Raw genomic sequence first — 16,853 nt, 5'->3', positions numbered from 1 at the left:
TCATCTAGGTTTTCTCCTATGGTATCTTCTAGGAGTTTTACAGTTTTTCATGTTATATTTAGGTCTATGATTTATTTTGAGTTAATTTTTTATGAAGGGTGTGAGATCTGTGTCTAGATTCACTTTTTTTGTACATGGATGTCCAGGTGTTCCAGCACCATTTGTTGAAGAGAATATTTTTGTTCCTTTATATTGTCTTGCTCTCTTGTTTGGGGGTCTCTTTCTAGGCCCTCTATTCGATTCTGTTAATCTATTTGCCTATTTAAAAAAAATTTTCCACTAATACACTGTCTTGATTACTGTAGCTTTATAAGCAGTCTTAAAGTCAGGTAATGTCAGTCCTCCAACTTTATTTTATTTCAGTATTGTGCTGGCTATTCTAAACTTGTGCCTCTCAGTATAAACATAAGAGTTAGTTTGTCAATATCTTTAAAATACCTTGCTGGGATTTTGATTGAGAATGAGTTGAATCTGTAGGTCAAATTTAGAAGAACTGAACTTGTGACAATATTTAGTTTTCCCATTTATAAATATGGACTATTTCTTCATTTATGTTGTTCTTATATTTAATTCATCAGAGTTTTGTAGTTTTCTTCATATAAGCTTGTACATTTTTGTTAGATTTATACCTGAGCATTTCATTTTACTGGGTACTAACATGAATGGTATTTTGTTTTTTTTTTTTCAAATTTAATTTTATTATTAGTTTCAAGTATATAGTACATTGGTTAGACATTTATATAGTTTATGAAACGATCCACTTGATTACTCTATCACTCCTTTAGCTCTCCACCTAGGCACTACATTACTGCTAACTGCATTTGCTATGCTGTGGTCCCCATCCCCGTGACCATCTATCAACTACTAATTGGTACTTTTTCAACCCTTCACCCCATTCTCCCAAGCCTGCAACCACCCATCCCTTCTGTCCAACACCAAATTGTCCTCTATATTTATGAGTCAGTTTTTGATTAGTTTGTTCTTTTCCACATATAAGTAAATCATATCGTATTTATCTTTCTCGGTCTGACTTATTTCACTCAGCATAATAACTTCTAGGTCCATTCATAACATTGCAAATGGTAATGTTTCATCTTTTTTAAAGTGGCTGAGTAATACTGCATTATACATATGAACCATAACTCCTTTTTCCAATCATCTGTTGATGGGCATTTAGATTGCTTCCACATCTTAGCTATTGTAAATTGTGCTGCCATGCATATTGGGGTTCATAGATCTTTACAAATTATTGTTTTGGTTTTCTTTGGATAACCATCAGAAGTGCAATTGCTGAGTCAAAAGGTGTATCCATTTTAAATTTTCTGAGAAACTCAAGTCTGTTTTCCATAGCAGCTGTACAAATTTGCAATCTCACCAACAATGTATGAGAGTTTCCTTTTCTCTGCATCCTCGCCAATACTTTTTGCTCCTTGATTTATTGATGATAGCCATTCAGACAGGTGTCTCGTGGTTTTAATTTGCATTTCTCTGATGATTAAAATGACCTTGAGAATCTTTTAATATGTCTATCAGCCATCTGCATCTCCTTTTGGGAGAAGTACCTGTTCAGGTCTTCTGCCCATTTTTAAATTGGATTGTTTGTTTTTTTGTTGTTGAGTTGAATGAGTTCTCTATATATTTTGGATATTAACCTCTTATCAGATGTATCATTAGCAGATATCTTATCCCAATTAGCCTGTTATCTTTTTGTTTTGTTGATGGTTCCTTTTGCTGTACAAAAACTTTTTAATTTGATGTAGTCTCATTTGTTTATTTTTTCTTTTGTTTCCTTTGCCCAGGGAGATAATTCTGAAAAGAAATTATTGTTGGCAATATCAGAGGGTTTACTGCCTATGTTTTCTTCTAAGTTTTATGGTTTCAGGTCTTAGATTTAAATCTTTAATCCATTTTGAATCTATTCTTGTATACGGCATAAGAAAATGGTTTAGTTTCTTTTTTCTTTGCATGTATCTTTCCAATTTTCCCAATGTAATTTATTGAAGAGACCATCTTTACCCCATTGTATATTCTTGCCTCCTTTGTCATATATTAAGTGAGCGCGTAGGCGTGGATTTATTTCTGAGCTCTCTGTTCTGTTCCATTGATCAATGCATCTGTTTTTATGCCATTCTGTTTTGATTACTGTAGCCTTGTAGTATAGTTGATATCAGGTAGTGCGATACCATATAAATTTTAGGACGATTTGTTCTAGCTCTCTGGAAAATGCCATTGGTATTTTGATAGGGATGCATTGAATCTATAGATTGCTTTAGGTAGTATGGCTATTTTAATGATGTTGGATCTTCCTACCCTTGAGCACGGTACAAGTTCCATTTATTCGTATCTTACTCAATTTCTTGTTTCAATGACATATAATTTTCTGAGAACAGGTCTTTTACCTCCTTGGTTAATTTGATTCCCAGGTATTTTATAGTTTTCGATGCAATTGTAAATGGGATTGGTTTCTGAATTTCTTTCTAAAAGTTCATCATTGGTGTATAAAAATGCCACTGACTTCTGAATATTTATTTTGTAACCTGCTGCTTTGTTGAATTCTTTGATCAGTTTTAACAGTCTTTGGGTGGAATCTTTAGTGTTCTCTATATGTAGTATCATGTCATTGGTAAATAGCGAGAGTCTTACTTCTTCCTTTCCAATTCAGATACCTTTTATTTATATTGTCTGATTGCTGCGGCTGTGGCTTCCAATACAATGTTGAAGAGAAGTGGTGAAAGTGGGCATCCTTGCTTTGTTCCTTTTCTTAAGGAAAATGATTTTAGCCTTTCCCCATCGAGTATGATGTTAGCTGTAGATTTGTCATATATGGCCTTTATTATGTTGAGGTATGTTCCCTCTATTCCCATTTTGCTGAGAATTTTTATCATAAGTGGATGCTGGATTTTGTCAAACGCTTTTTCTTTTTTTTTTTTTTACATCTCGATATGATCATATTGTTTTTATCTTTTGGTTTGTTAATGTGGTGTATCACATTAACTGATTTATGGATATTGAACCAAACTTGCATCCCAGTAATAAATCCAACTTGATAATGGTGTATGATATTTTTAATATATTGCTGAATTTGGTTCGCTAATATTTTGTTGAGGATTTTTGCATTAATGTTCATAAGAGATATCAGCCTATAGTTTTCTTTTTTTGTAATGTCTTTGTCTGGTTTTGGAATGAAAGTATTGATACCTTCATAAAAGAAGTTAGGGAGGCTTCCCTGTTCTTGAATTTTTTGGAATAGTTCTAGAAGGATAGGTGTTAATTCTTCCTTGGCAAAATTTACCTATGAAGTCATCTGGTCCATGACTTTTGTTTTTGGGGAGATTTTTGATTACTAATTCTGTTTCATTAGTGGCAATCATTTGGTTCAGATTTACTATTTCTTCTTGACTCAGTCTTGGGAGATTGTATATTTGTAAGAATGTATCCATTTCTTCCAAATAGTCCATTTTGTTCACATATAATTGCTCATAGTATACTTTTTTGATCCTTTGTATTTCCGTGGAGTTTGCATTTATTTCTCCTCTTTCATTTTTGATTTTATTTTTTGAGTCCTCTCTTTTTTCCTTGATGAGTCTGGCTGAGGGCCTGTCAATTTTGTTTATCCTTTCAAAGAACAAGCTCTCAGTTTCATTAATCTTTCATATAATTTTTCTAGATCCTATTTCATTTTGTTCCCAATTTGATCTTTATTATTTCCTTCCTTCTATGCCTTTTTCACTTTGTTTCCTGTTATTTTTCTAGTTCTTTTAAGTGTAAGGTTAGATTGTTTATTTGAGCTTTTCCTTATTTCTTGAGGTAGGCCTAAATTGCAATGAATGTCCCTCCTAGGACTGCTTTTGCTGTGTCATATAGATTTTGAGTAGCTGTGTTTCCATTTCCAGTGTCTCTAGGGATATATTGATTTCTCCCTTGATCTCATTAATAACTCATCATTGTTTAGTAGCATGTTATTTAGCCTCCATGAGTTTGTGTATTTTCCACTTTTTTTCCTGTAGTCGATTTCTATTTTCATACCATTATGATCAGAGAAGACAGTTGAAATGATTTCAATCTTCTTAAATTTATAGAGACTTGTTTTGTGGCCTAGTATATGGAGTAGCCTAGAAAATGTTCTATGTGCACTTGATAAGAATATATAATTTGCTGCTTTGGGGTAAAATGCTCTAAAAATATCTATTAAATCCAATTAGTCTAGTGTGTCTTTTAGCTTCATTGTTTCCTTGTTGATTTTTTGCCTTGAAGACCTGTCCATTGGTGTCAATGGGGTGTTAATGTGTTTTACTATGTGTGTATTACTGTTGATCTCGCCTTTTTTTAACAGTCAATAATTGCTTTAAGTACGTAGGTGCTCCTATGTTGGGTGTGTATATGTTTACTAGGGTTATGTGCTTTTGGTTCATTGAGCCCTTCTTTGTCTCTTATTATCATCTTTGTTTTAAAGTCTATTTTATCTGATATAAGTATCATTACCCTGCTTTTCTTTTTTTATTTTCATTTGCATGAACTATCTTTTTTCATCCCTTTACTTTCAGTCTGTGAGTGTCATTTGAGCTGAAGTGGGTCTCTTGTAGACAGCATATGCATGGGTCTTGTTTTGTTATCCATTTGGCTACCCTCTGTGTCTTGATTAGAGCATTTAATCTGTTTACATTTAAAGTGATTACTGATAGATGCATAGTTACTGCCATTTTATTATTCGTATTGGTTATTTCTATTTTTTTTTACCCCTTCTCTTTTTACAGAAGTTCCTTTAACATTTCTTATAATGCTGACTTGTTGGCAATGAATTCCTTAAGCTTTATCCTCTCTGGAAAGCTCTTTAATTCACTTTCCCTTTTAATCGAAAGTCTTGCTGGGTAGAGTATTTGTAGTTGTAGATTCTTGTTTTTCATGACTTTGAATACTTATTGCCAGTCCCTGCTGGCCCGCAAAGTTTCCGTTGAAAAATCAGGAGACATTCTTATGGGTATGGGGTACCCTTGTAAGTAACTAGCTCCTTTCTCTTGCTGCTTTTAAGATTCTCTCTTTGTCTTTGACCTTTGGCATATTAATTATCATGTGTCTTGATGTGGGTCTGTTTGAATTCCTCTTGTTTGGGGCTCTTCGTGCTTCCCGAACTTGTATGTCTAATTCCTTTGCCAGGTTAGAGAAGTTTTCTGTCATTATTTCTTCAAATAGATTCTCAATCACTTGCTTTCTCTCTTCTTCTTCAGGTACTCCTATGATCTGGTTATTTTTACACTTCAGATTTTCCCAGAGGTCTCTTAAACTATCCTCATTTTTTAAAATTCTTTTTTCTTTTTGTTCTTCTGATTGAGTGTATTCAGCTACCTTGTCTTCCAGTTCACTGATTCGATCTGCTTCATCCAGTCTACTGGCGAATTCTTCTCGTGTATTCTTCATTTCAGTTATTGTATTCTTCATTTCTGTGTGGTTCTTTTTTATGGTTTCTATGTCCTTTTTTATGGTTATTACCTCTCTGTTGATGTTCTCATTGTGCTCCTCCATTCTCTCCATAAGTTCATTGAGCATACTTATAACCATTATTTTGAACTCTGTCTCTGGTAGCTTGCTTGTCTCCATTTCATTTAGCTTATTTTCTGGAGTTTTCTCTCTCTTTTTTTCATTTGTAGTGTGTTTCTTTGTTTTCTCATTTTATTAGCCTCTCTATGTTTGTGTCTATGTGTCAGGAATATTTGTTTTGTCTCTCAGCCTTGGCCAGATGGCCCAATATGGAAGCTGTCCTGTGTGGCCCAGTGGTGTACTTTGCCTTATCTCCTACGCTGGGGGCTCCGGATGTGATCTTTTTGTGGGTTATGTGTGATCTTCTGTTGTTGCCTAGACTTTATTGTTGTTAGCAGATCAGTGGATAAGATAATGCTCAGGCTAATTGTGGAAATTGGCTGCATCCACAGGATAAGAGTTGCTGTGTAGGGGCTAACCACACTGAGTGGGATTTACCCTAGCAGGCTTGTGTACTTGTTGCAACCACCCTTTGTGTGTACCGCTAATGGGGCTAGTCAGAGTTTGCTCTACTCTGGTCTGGTGCCACCCTTGGATGTGTTGGTTTTTGGTCCCTTGGAAGGGGATCCCCAGTAGGCCAAGGTCATCCACTGCTACCTGGTGGAACTACAAAGCAATCCAGAGATGGTTGTTGCCTATGTTGGATCTATAGGTAAGTGGAAGAGATAGCACTATAGGCAGTATGGCCGGTTATCCCCCGTCCCTGACCTATGGCAATTTAGCAGAGGGACCTGTGCTCCTCAAGACCTGACACTGCCTGTCGGTTGCTTGTGAGTCTCTGAAACTGAAAAAGCCTCTGGGTGATATGCATGTTGGCTGGTGCAGAGATCTTGAGAGTCTCCTGGGTCTATAGAGTAAATTTCACCTACCATTTTAGTGTCAGTTTACATGTCAGCATTGTCTCTGCGGCTCCCTGTGCAAGTTTCCAATCGTAGCTAGTCAGCTGCTGCCGACCTCGGGCCTGAATGCGCTACCCCAGGGCAGGGGCAGCTGTCTATCAACATGCGGTGGGAATTTTGTGTATTGGATGGGGCAGGGGCTCAGGGAGACCCTGGGGGCCATCCAGTCAATACAGCCTCAGTTTGGCTGCCACTTCTGTGCCCAGGCATTCCTGCTGTAGTCACGGATCACAGTAAGGCAAGCCACCATCTGGGGAGGTCCCACAGACCCCTGAGCTCCCTGGACATAATATTCCGGCTCTTACAAAAATCAGCCTGTAACCGATTTCCATGCAGTGCCAGCCCTGTGCCGGCCAAAATTTGTTGCCTGTGTGAATTGAGAGACTCCATGGGGAGGGGCAGGCCTGTGGCTGTTCACTGTCAATGGGCCACCTGGGGCAATTTGTAGGTAGGGTGAGGCAGGGTCTCAGAGAGACAATGGCAATCAGATTAATACAACCTATTTTTTTTGTTGCGATTTTGGTAATCATTCTCCTATTCCCACAGAAGTCCCAGGTGATAGCAAGACCAATTGTTGTCTAGGACTAGCCCACCCATCCTGAGATTGCCCAAGTGGTCTGCCTGATCCTATCTCGGAAATGCGCCCTCACAGAACTGGCTGCCAGCTGAGAATGCTTGGCCCTGGAAAAGCTCAGCATGAGGCAGCCATCCAGAAACAAAAGCCCCAGGCAATCTGTAGGTTGGGTGGGGCTGGCTGATCTCAAATTAGGGCTTCCTAATGGCCCTGTGTGGGGGAGTCTGCACAGTCAGGCTGGCTTGGTCTGTAGATTGCCATGTAGCGGGCTGGATTAAGACGCAATAGTGACTGCCTGTCCAGCCCTCTTCGTGGCTGCAGGTAATGCAGACTTTCTTAGTATGAATCCCGAGCAAGACTCTGAGCCACCTCCAGTGTCCTGAGTGAGTGTCTGCAGTTCAGAAAGCCTGTGCATGCGTGGGTCCTTCAAAGGGGTGTCTAGGGTTTCAGTCTCCTGTCTCACCCAGATGGTGGAAATCCCCTTGGGTTTTTACAGTCAGAGTTACTGGAGTCTCCTCTTCCCTAGGTTGGGACCCTGAGCTGGGGAGCTCCAGAGTGAGGTCAGGACTCCCCTTTTCTTCAGGGGAGTCTCTGAAGTCTCTCTCTCCATTCCAGTGATCCTCTATCACCCACGGGAGCAGGTCCAGACTGATTCTCAAATTTGCCCCTCCTACCGGCTTCAATGTGGCTCCTTTATATTATCAGATGGGGGTGTTTTGATCAGCTGGACTTCAGGTGATTTTCCACATTGATTATTTTATAATTTAGTTGTAATTTCAATGCGGACCTGGGAGGACCCACACCCATCTCATATTACTGTGTTTTTTTTTGTTGTTGTTTTTTACTCCATGTGTGATTTTCTATGTCTGGCCTTCTCCTCCTCCATCACTTGATAAAAACTTGTTTGTCATTGACTTCGCTATCACCTCTATCTTGAATCCTGCTATCTACACATTAAGGAACAAAGACATAAAGGTAGCAATAAAAAGATTGTACAAAAAGATACCTTATTCCAGATTTTGTTGACCATATCATCTTTGGACCTTTAAAACTGGATACTGACCTGCACACTAGCCCATCTCCACTTAGGCACCTCAAATTCAGCATATCCAGAACAAATTCATCATCCACCATCCGAAACTTGTTACTACTTCATCTGTGTGGCATAAGACCATTATCATTACCATCATGGGAAATGTAAATCCAACATACTAAGAATCGATATTCTTACAGAGAACAGGACAGTCTGACAAAGAACATTTTAATTTTGAAGTTTTGGTTATTTTGCAAATAAATTGATGTAACAAACACCATTTCTGCTATTCATGAATTCTAAAAATAACCTGTAAATGTGTTGTTATGAATGTCAAGATTCATCATATTGAATTGTCATATATATAGGTCCAATCGCTTTACTTATGATTTAAAAGACACTCTAAAGCCAAAATATAAATATGAATAGTTTCTTTGGAAGAGACTCCTAGAAGACACTGGCTCAGAAGTAGGGACATGAGAAAAGAAAGGGAAGGATGCCAAAAGAGTGTACCGATTGTAACCTACTACTGTGGACAACTGGAATGCAATCTTGCTATGGCTCTCTAATCTTGCTATGTACAGATTCTATGACTTATAATTGTCTACTCAAGAGGAAAAGAAGCTGTGTATTTTTGTGTTGGTGTAGCTCTGAGACACTAACTCCATGGCAGTTCCAGGCTTCTGCACTTAGTTGGTTGAGCACTTTTGATATCCAGAGAAAAGTCCTCAGGCAGAAAGTCCATGGAGCTTATGGTATAAAACAATCTATATTCTTGGAAATAATAAGTGCAAAAGCATAAGTACGAATACCAGAGCATCAGATACACTCCACATCTTCCCATGCTAGAGACACTTATGCTTCTTATAAGTTAACTCCATCATTGATTCTTCAAACACAGAAGTGTTAATGGAACAAGTGTTTATGGGTCTTATTATTGCATATGTTCTTAGGATATTTATCATCTGCAGCTTCCACAACCCACTCTAGATTTCATTCACATTTATCCAGCACTTCCGTTGATCTGGACCACTTACGCTGAACCATAGCTTCCTACTTGAGCAGCCTGAGTCCATAATTACCATGCTTCTGTCAGGCTGTAATTGCTGTCTTTCCCCATTTACAGTTATCATCCATCATGGTTGATTCAAGTATAGCAGCAATTTGATTTCTTCATGAAGGTTAATTATCCCAGGCATGATATTAACTTCTTTCTTTGTCTGCCGATCTACAAACACAAGGCAAACAAAATGACCTGGAAGTTACTAAAACTTGAGATTTCTTGTAATACTTATCTTGTTTCCAAAAGAAGCATTCTCCCCACCCCAGCAGAAGTCCAAGTCATAGGTCTAGAAAGCTTCAATTCTCCAAGGAAGCGAAGGTAAATGGAGCCATTTTCACCATCTGCCTTTGGTTTCAGATAGGCATTCTAGGGACCAATATCGTATAATGTCTATTGGTCCAAAGTATAAGTCACATATGAAAGCACAAAATGTCATCCCCAAAGTAGGACTAAGTTGCACCTTTACTCGCACCTTTAAAAGGTTATTCCCATGTTCTATCAGACCGACAGCTTCTGTTTGCTACCATATACTGCAGCACCAGTGGACTATTGCTTATGTACCCATCGTTGCAATTTCTTTGCTCTAAAGATATTTTTTTGTCCTAAGCAATATTATGAAGAATGTTAATCATGCTATATATCTCTGAATCATTTAATGGCTAAAGTACTGCTGTAAGGATAGTCATAGCCATACTTAGAACACATGTTTACCTCCAGTAAGAACAATACACTGTTCTTCCAGTGTGGACGGGATCCAATGTAAACTTGCCAACAAGTTGTTCATTGAATGTCTCATTAAATTAAACCCCATCAAGGTTTAGGCACCTGGCACCCATGTATGCCTCTGAAAGGTCAAATATTTAACAGTGGCTATAGCTAGAACTTCCTTAATAAGAAGAGACCTTGTTGAAAGAACTCATAGAATGACTTCATCTTTACCATTCATAAATATTTCATCCATGGACACACCGTACAAGAAAAAACCCCTAGAAATACGTCATCCTTGCCATTTGCAACTACTTCATTCATGGGCCCATTGAAGCACTGGAATGGCTGAGACAGGTAATTAACTGCTTTTTAACATGATTCTTGAGCTAGTATAAGAAACATAAAAAGTACACATGTGTTTCTTCCTGTTTTCTTCTGGCTAAAAGAGCAATTATATCACATTTCAATATGACCTATGTGTAATTTATCATTATCCATTTTGTGACAATCCAACGGTTGCATAAAAATTACAAAGCTGACCCACACTTGTGAGAAAAAATATCATGGATTAGAGTTATCTGGCATTTTCCGGTAAGTGCTAGATCAATTGTTATGTTTCCTTTCCTTAAACACATAAAATAAATGTTCACCCATATGGTTCGGAATGGAGAAAATAAATGAAATGTGAGCTCCAGACGTGTGTGCTGTTGAATGTACACTCGTCATAATAGACACAATGATTAGAATAGTAAAGAGATCTGAGTTTTATCATACAATAAAAGTGGATTCTCAAAACAAAGATGAATAAATCCATATAATTATAAATAATTAAGTATTTAAACAAACAAAAATTGGGTTCTTTACACACACATAAAAATAGATAATACATTTCAAAAATAAGTTAACATGATCAAAATACTTTAAAATTGCATACAAGCAACTTTTAAAAATAGATGAAATGTATATAATTGTGGCACAAAGTATGCAGTTTTAAGCAAGGCAGAACAACAGAAAAGATGGAGAAAAAGACTGTATTCACTACATTAACTTTCAGTTTGTAAAAAAAAAAAAAATCCAGTTTCTGGTTCCACGTGTGAAGAGCTTGGAAATTGTTACTCATCCTAACAACAAGTAAAAAGCTGAACGGACTGAAAAGTTAACTCTTCTTAGATCCAAAAGAGATGAGATGTCACAGGGCAAACTGATGCCCCCAAGATTAGAGAGACAGACAGGCAAATACAGGTCACTGCGGCTTATTTGAGCAGAGACAAAAAGAAACTGAACTATCATTGACAAATTCCTGGGGCTCAGGGCACACCACTCTGAGAGTTAAAAATATTCCAGAGGAATGTAGTCATAGAGGGTCCCACCAATACTGTGAGATTTAGTTCTGGGAGCTTGACCAGATTCCCATAGTAAATATCTGAGAAAAAAATCCCCTTGGCCTTCTGGCACAGAGAGAAGGAAAGGAACCATTTTGAAATATACCAGAGCACTCTGTGGTGGTAAAAAGCCCTGCCCTCAAGGGAAACTAGTTAGCTAGAACCTAAGCTATTGAAGTATTATCAGAGCCTAACTGACATGGTAAAGGGAAATATCCAACTTCAGGCAGCGCTAGTCTTCATGTGCGAGAAAAGAAATACCTAACTCCAGCTCACTCTAGCCATCCTGTGCCATCTAAGGAGTGGAGGAAAAAACTGAAACATTTTTTTAAGTTCACTGTACAGAGGCCTAGGCTCAGTAAAAGACTGAGACTTAATCATAGAACTATAGAACACTTCCTCTTGAGTGGGACAATTATATATAGTGTGCTATATGTGTATATATATATTGCATTGTGTGCTATATGTATATAATATATAGTATGTATATATTATGTATATAATATGTCATAAAATTATACATCTGATATGAATAATGTTAGTAACCAATGTCATGCCTATAATTTAATAATAATAAAAAAATCTTAGCTTAAAAAACAGGGGGTATGTAACTTAGATTTGATTAATGAGATACAGAATAATGCCTTCTGGGGAAGGTTTTTTTCCCCAGATTAAAATACAAAGCTTAATGTTTTCATCCTCTCTTCGCCTAATTTGTTTCCACTCTAGGTATTTGCACGCTTTCTTAATATTCTGTCTTTTGTTTTTACTCATGCTTGCTGCTCTTAATTGTTTGAATTTTCGGATACATGAAAGGAATTAGCTGACAAAGTCTGTGAAGATTTCTAAGTTCTACGACCATTTTTTTTTTTAGAAAAGTTTTGAATTTTTTCTGTTTAAATTTATGTAACACTTTTTTTCCCTTTTGTTAGAGATTTCCCTGGTTCATATCATAAAATAAAGATAAAGAGTATATAAAACATAAAATGATAAATTTATTTTTCATAAAATAATTTTATGCTTCTTTTCTGCATTCCTCATAATCCTATGAGACAGTTTTCTTGGACTTATGATCTCATTCTGAGAACTGCAGAACTCTAACACATAACTTGGTCATCATCTTGTACTATAGATATTTAGTCGCCTCTCTCAAAATGGAGTGTTTTTATAGCTTCTTGTCCTAGGGAGGGTGGGTAGAAGGATGTGTGCAATGCTTATGCACAGGAAAAAGTTTAGGTTATGGAACATCTCTGACTCTGACTATCTTGCCAGATTAGGTAGGTAGTGGTGATGAAGGGGCAGAAGGATTGGTGGACTTTATATATACTCCACCACAAGAAGAATCTCCTTCTCAGATTCCTATGCTTCCAGAGAGGAAAGATGTAATGGAATGGGCAGAAGCAGAAATTACGTAGAAAGGAAGATTCAGGGCAACTGTATAGAGAAAGGCACATGAAAGAAAATAAAATTGATTTTAATGAGAATCCGTATATGAGAATGAAGATATGAGAGAAAGAGTAGTTTCTATAAGTTTACAATTATTGTCCCTGTTTCTAAGATCTCTGATCCATATTCCTTTTTCTCCATAGGTCAGCTTCTCTTTAGCTTCACTTGCTGTACTGGTCAGTATGTAACTTGGTCAAACAATTTCAATGTGAGTTCTAACCCTCATGGATCTCTGTTTCTTTTGATATTCCATTCTGCTTATTATGTCAAACAAAAGTACTTTTTTGAAATTCCAAGGATTGAATTCCTACTCATTGCTGAATGGTGTCAAAAAAATATTTCAGCTAGCATTGTTCAGGTACATGATATACATTTTTAATAAATGTCTCTTAACTGTTCATAGATTTCTGCCACCCTACAAATTTTCTACATGTGGCATATTGCCTTATTTTCTCACTTTTTTCCTCTAAAACTTCTTCCCCTATATTACTGAAATTATTTGTCATTTGTAATTTTACTCTTTGTCACCATTCATTACCTCTTACAGTCTTGATTCTCTCTTTACTCTTTAATTTCACCTGCTCGTTTAATGGCACCAATGATACCTCAGCCCTAAATCTATGCTTTTCTGTATTTTTATATTCTTAAGATAAATATGTGTAATCGAAATGAAAAGGTCACTTAAAAGTTTTCTGTGAAATGCATATTCAGTCACCATAATTTAGAAGTTGCTCTAGAATATGGCAAAAGGTCACTTTGTTGTGAAAAACACATACCTCTTATCTCTTCTCATTAAGGATAATTCCTCTTCACTCCATAGCTACTCTGGGAAAATCAAAATATAGGTGATGATTCCCCAGGCCAAGTGATCTCATTCTGGCAATCCCAGATCTCTGCAGCATCCCTTGGTCACTGCCCTCTGGAGCTGTAATTATCTTCCATCTAACTGTGACATTGTTTTATACAGCCATCTGTTTGTGTCTGTCATGATCCTGAATGGGACCTCGTCGATTTTGGGGGGGACCGTACTTGAATTTTGGTGATGCTGTTTTTATTTCCCTTGGCAAAACAGGTAGGTGAGGGGGATGAAAATAGTAAGAAATTAGAGAACAAAGATAGAGATGTTCTAGAGATAGAGATAATTTTGGTGATGAGAGACATTTTCTGAAGTCAGATCCACTCTACTACGGCAGTCTTTTAATTGGGCTTCTTCTCTTTTTTGTCCCTTCCTTCCAGTTTTTCTGTCACACTGACAAATAAATTGCCTTCATCAAGTACTGGTCTCATTATTAATTCCTTTCTCTTACTCGTTTATTTATTAACAATGCTCAATACTCTTAAGTTAGAGTTTGAGGTAAGGTAAAACTAGTCTCCACTTTCTCATCCTATTTTCCACTGTTTGCTATAAAAATTTCCACTTTCCAGGCAACCTGCACTCTTCACCATTATCTGAGTACCTTGAACTTACTTACCTGTCATTTCTCGTATTATATTATCTGCCTGAGATGATTCTTCACACTCTTTTTATGTATTATATTCACTATTTATAAAGCTCTTCTCAGTTCCACGTTTACCTCTTTGTCTTCTCTGATCATAGCAGCTGGAGTTTTCTTCTTCCACTTTACTCAGTTACTGTAAGTCTGTGACATTCATCTTACTGTGCCTATTGGTTATTTGCTTAAGAACTAGAACAACATTGGCCTGAGTTGCCATCTGTATCCATAACTGATTGTTTGACATTCATAAACTATCATTGTGTTTTCCACCTGTACGGGGTTAGCAACAGCTATTATGGCTAAAGTATGTTAAGTGGATCTTGAAAAAAAGTGGTAGTTTGGATGCAAAAATCTTTTTTGTTGAGAGGCAGGTATTTGTGGGGTTGCTTCCTCTTTCTAGGCAAGTTCATGCAAATTTTTACCTGGATGAGCACAACCTTTGGAAATTCCATGAAGCACCCCTGCCCCTATGCAGATGCAAATGACCAGTATTATGTGAGGTGGTCAGAAAAGACATTAAAATAGTTTATGTGAGAATTTATCTATGGCTTTGGCTATAGGGAGAGGAGAGGTTGGGAAAATGATACAGCATAACTCATTCGTTGTCGAAGCACAAACTTCTTAGAAAGCAAGCCCTGAGCTGTGTCTCCACTTAGTAACAAAATTATTCTATGAAAAATACTCCTAATGAAGATATTCAAGCTACTGGAGACCAGCATAGACATGAAAACCTAATTTGAAACAAGCACTATTTAATTATCTCAGAATAATAGGTGAAGAATTAAAGATTTTATTAATACTTGGAACTGAGAACTGGAACATATAGCAGCCAGCTGATCCTATTTTGTATTAGGTTCCACTTATTTTTGCCCCCACAATACGGTAGGTACTGTATTAGGTATAGGTTACATATATTGTATCACCTAGTTCCCACCACATCCTGCAAAGAAGATGTTGTCATCACATTTTACAAATGAGGAAATAGAGAGGTTAAGTAACTTTCCCATGCTCACATAGCAAGTGAGCAGTAGAGTTTGGATTCAAACACAGGCTTGATATATTGCAAAGGCCAAGCTATTCACAGCTCTACTGTAGGCTTCTCAGATGAGAGTAGCAGCAATAATTTATGGATGATTTACATTTGCATTGCACTGTAAAAAGCAATGTTTCCATTTGTTATCATGTTTGATAGTCACAGAAGTTGTATAAGCCTGGCTGGACAGAGACTAAAGGAGTTTGCCTTTTTGAACCAAATCATTTGAGTAGAGGTGGAAATTGGATCCTCCTGTTTACTTTCATCTGAAGTTTTGCAAAAACTTGTTTCCCTCTGTCCTTCTATGTTTTCTTTTTTCTCTTACTTTTAGTATCATAATGCATATCTCTTCTAATTTCTCCTTTCTTTGTGTCTTTCTCTTTTTTCATATACTTTCTTTATACTTCCTTTCTTCCTTATTCATTTCTACCTCTCAGATCATCGCCAAGCTTCATGAAAAGAAGTTGAGTCGTGAATGTAAGTTTAAAGAGGAAAGTTTCATTCTATCCCCAAACAAGATATAGGCTGTGGAGGGTAGGGTGCCTCTGGATAGAAATTTTTAGTTATGGTCACCATCAATTTTGAGATGAGAAGTATTCTTTTTGCATGTGGAGTTTACCTGAAAAGATGATGGAAAGACCATTGGAGTCATGGTTCCTGGAGTGTGTAGGGGTTATCTACCGACCTCTCATTCTGAAAATATTCACTGACTTTCACACTTAGTTATGAACTTTGGGTGATATACAAATTAAAAATTTAAAACATTATGTTAATACCTAAGGCTCTACAGATTATAAATCAAGGTATTTACCACTCATATTTAGAAGGACAGTTCTCATTCCATTCTCTAGGTGAAATCTTTGACCTCTCTAGATGATACTAATCCTTCCTTTGAACTTCTATTTTTTTTTGTCCCTCGCACATTAAACAATTATTGTCTCTACTGCTTCTATGGCATATATCATATGCTGCCCTTATATTGAAGCTATTATATTAGCAGTTAATGTCTTTCCAATGTTTTTTTGAGATTGTGACTTTAAAAAGACCCTCTGAGTATTATCGACTAGAACTGTCAAGAAAAACTTTACAACACAATCGAGAACTTTTATTGACTGTTGAGGAGAGTAAATTATAGAAAGCAGAAATGATGGTAGGATAACACATATTCCTTCAAATATTTTACCACTGCTGTGTCTTTTCAAATGAGCACCAAAATAAGAAGAGTGAGCACTCAAAATGTAGCAGCAATGAACAATCTCATTTCTGTGTACAGTTTGCTTCTAACATTTAATTATTCACTTTTTTGATGTATTTAGTTATCATCATGCAAAATAATTTAATGCAAATAAAAGGTAGTTTTTATAAATGCTGGTGATTGGTGTCAGTTTTCACTCAGAAAATTACATTTTTAATTTTTTTTCTTGTTTCTTAGGTTATTTTTTACAGGATCTGTAATTTCTGGAACAAGAATCCAGAGACCTGAGTTCTGGTTTCTTCTGTTCTGACACTAGTGTGACAATGAGCAATTCAGTTTATATTTTTGAGTCTCAGTTTTTTCATAATGATCAGTTTGGATCAGGTCACCTCTTAAATCAAAGTACTAGTACGATTCCACTGAGTGCTGATTTCCCCACACAAAAGTCTTCATATTTTTTCCATCAGTTGTTGATTACTTCTGGCTTTC

The sequence above is a fragment of the Rousettus aegyptiacus genome, unplaced genomic scaffold (assembly GCF_014176215.1).
Source record: "Rousettus aegyptiacus isolate mRouAeg1 unplaced genomic scaffold, mRouAeg1.p scaffold_m13_p_3, whole genome shotgun sequence".
In the NCBI taxonomy this organism is placed as follows: domain Eukaryota; kingdom Metazoa; phylum Chordata; class Mammalia; order Chiroptera; family Pteropodidae; genus Rousettus; species Rousettus aegyptiacus.
The sequence above is the reverse complement of the archived record's forward strand: the minus strand, read 5'-3'. Positions refer to the sequence as shown.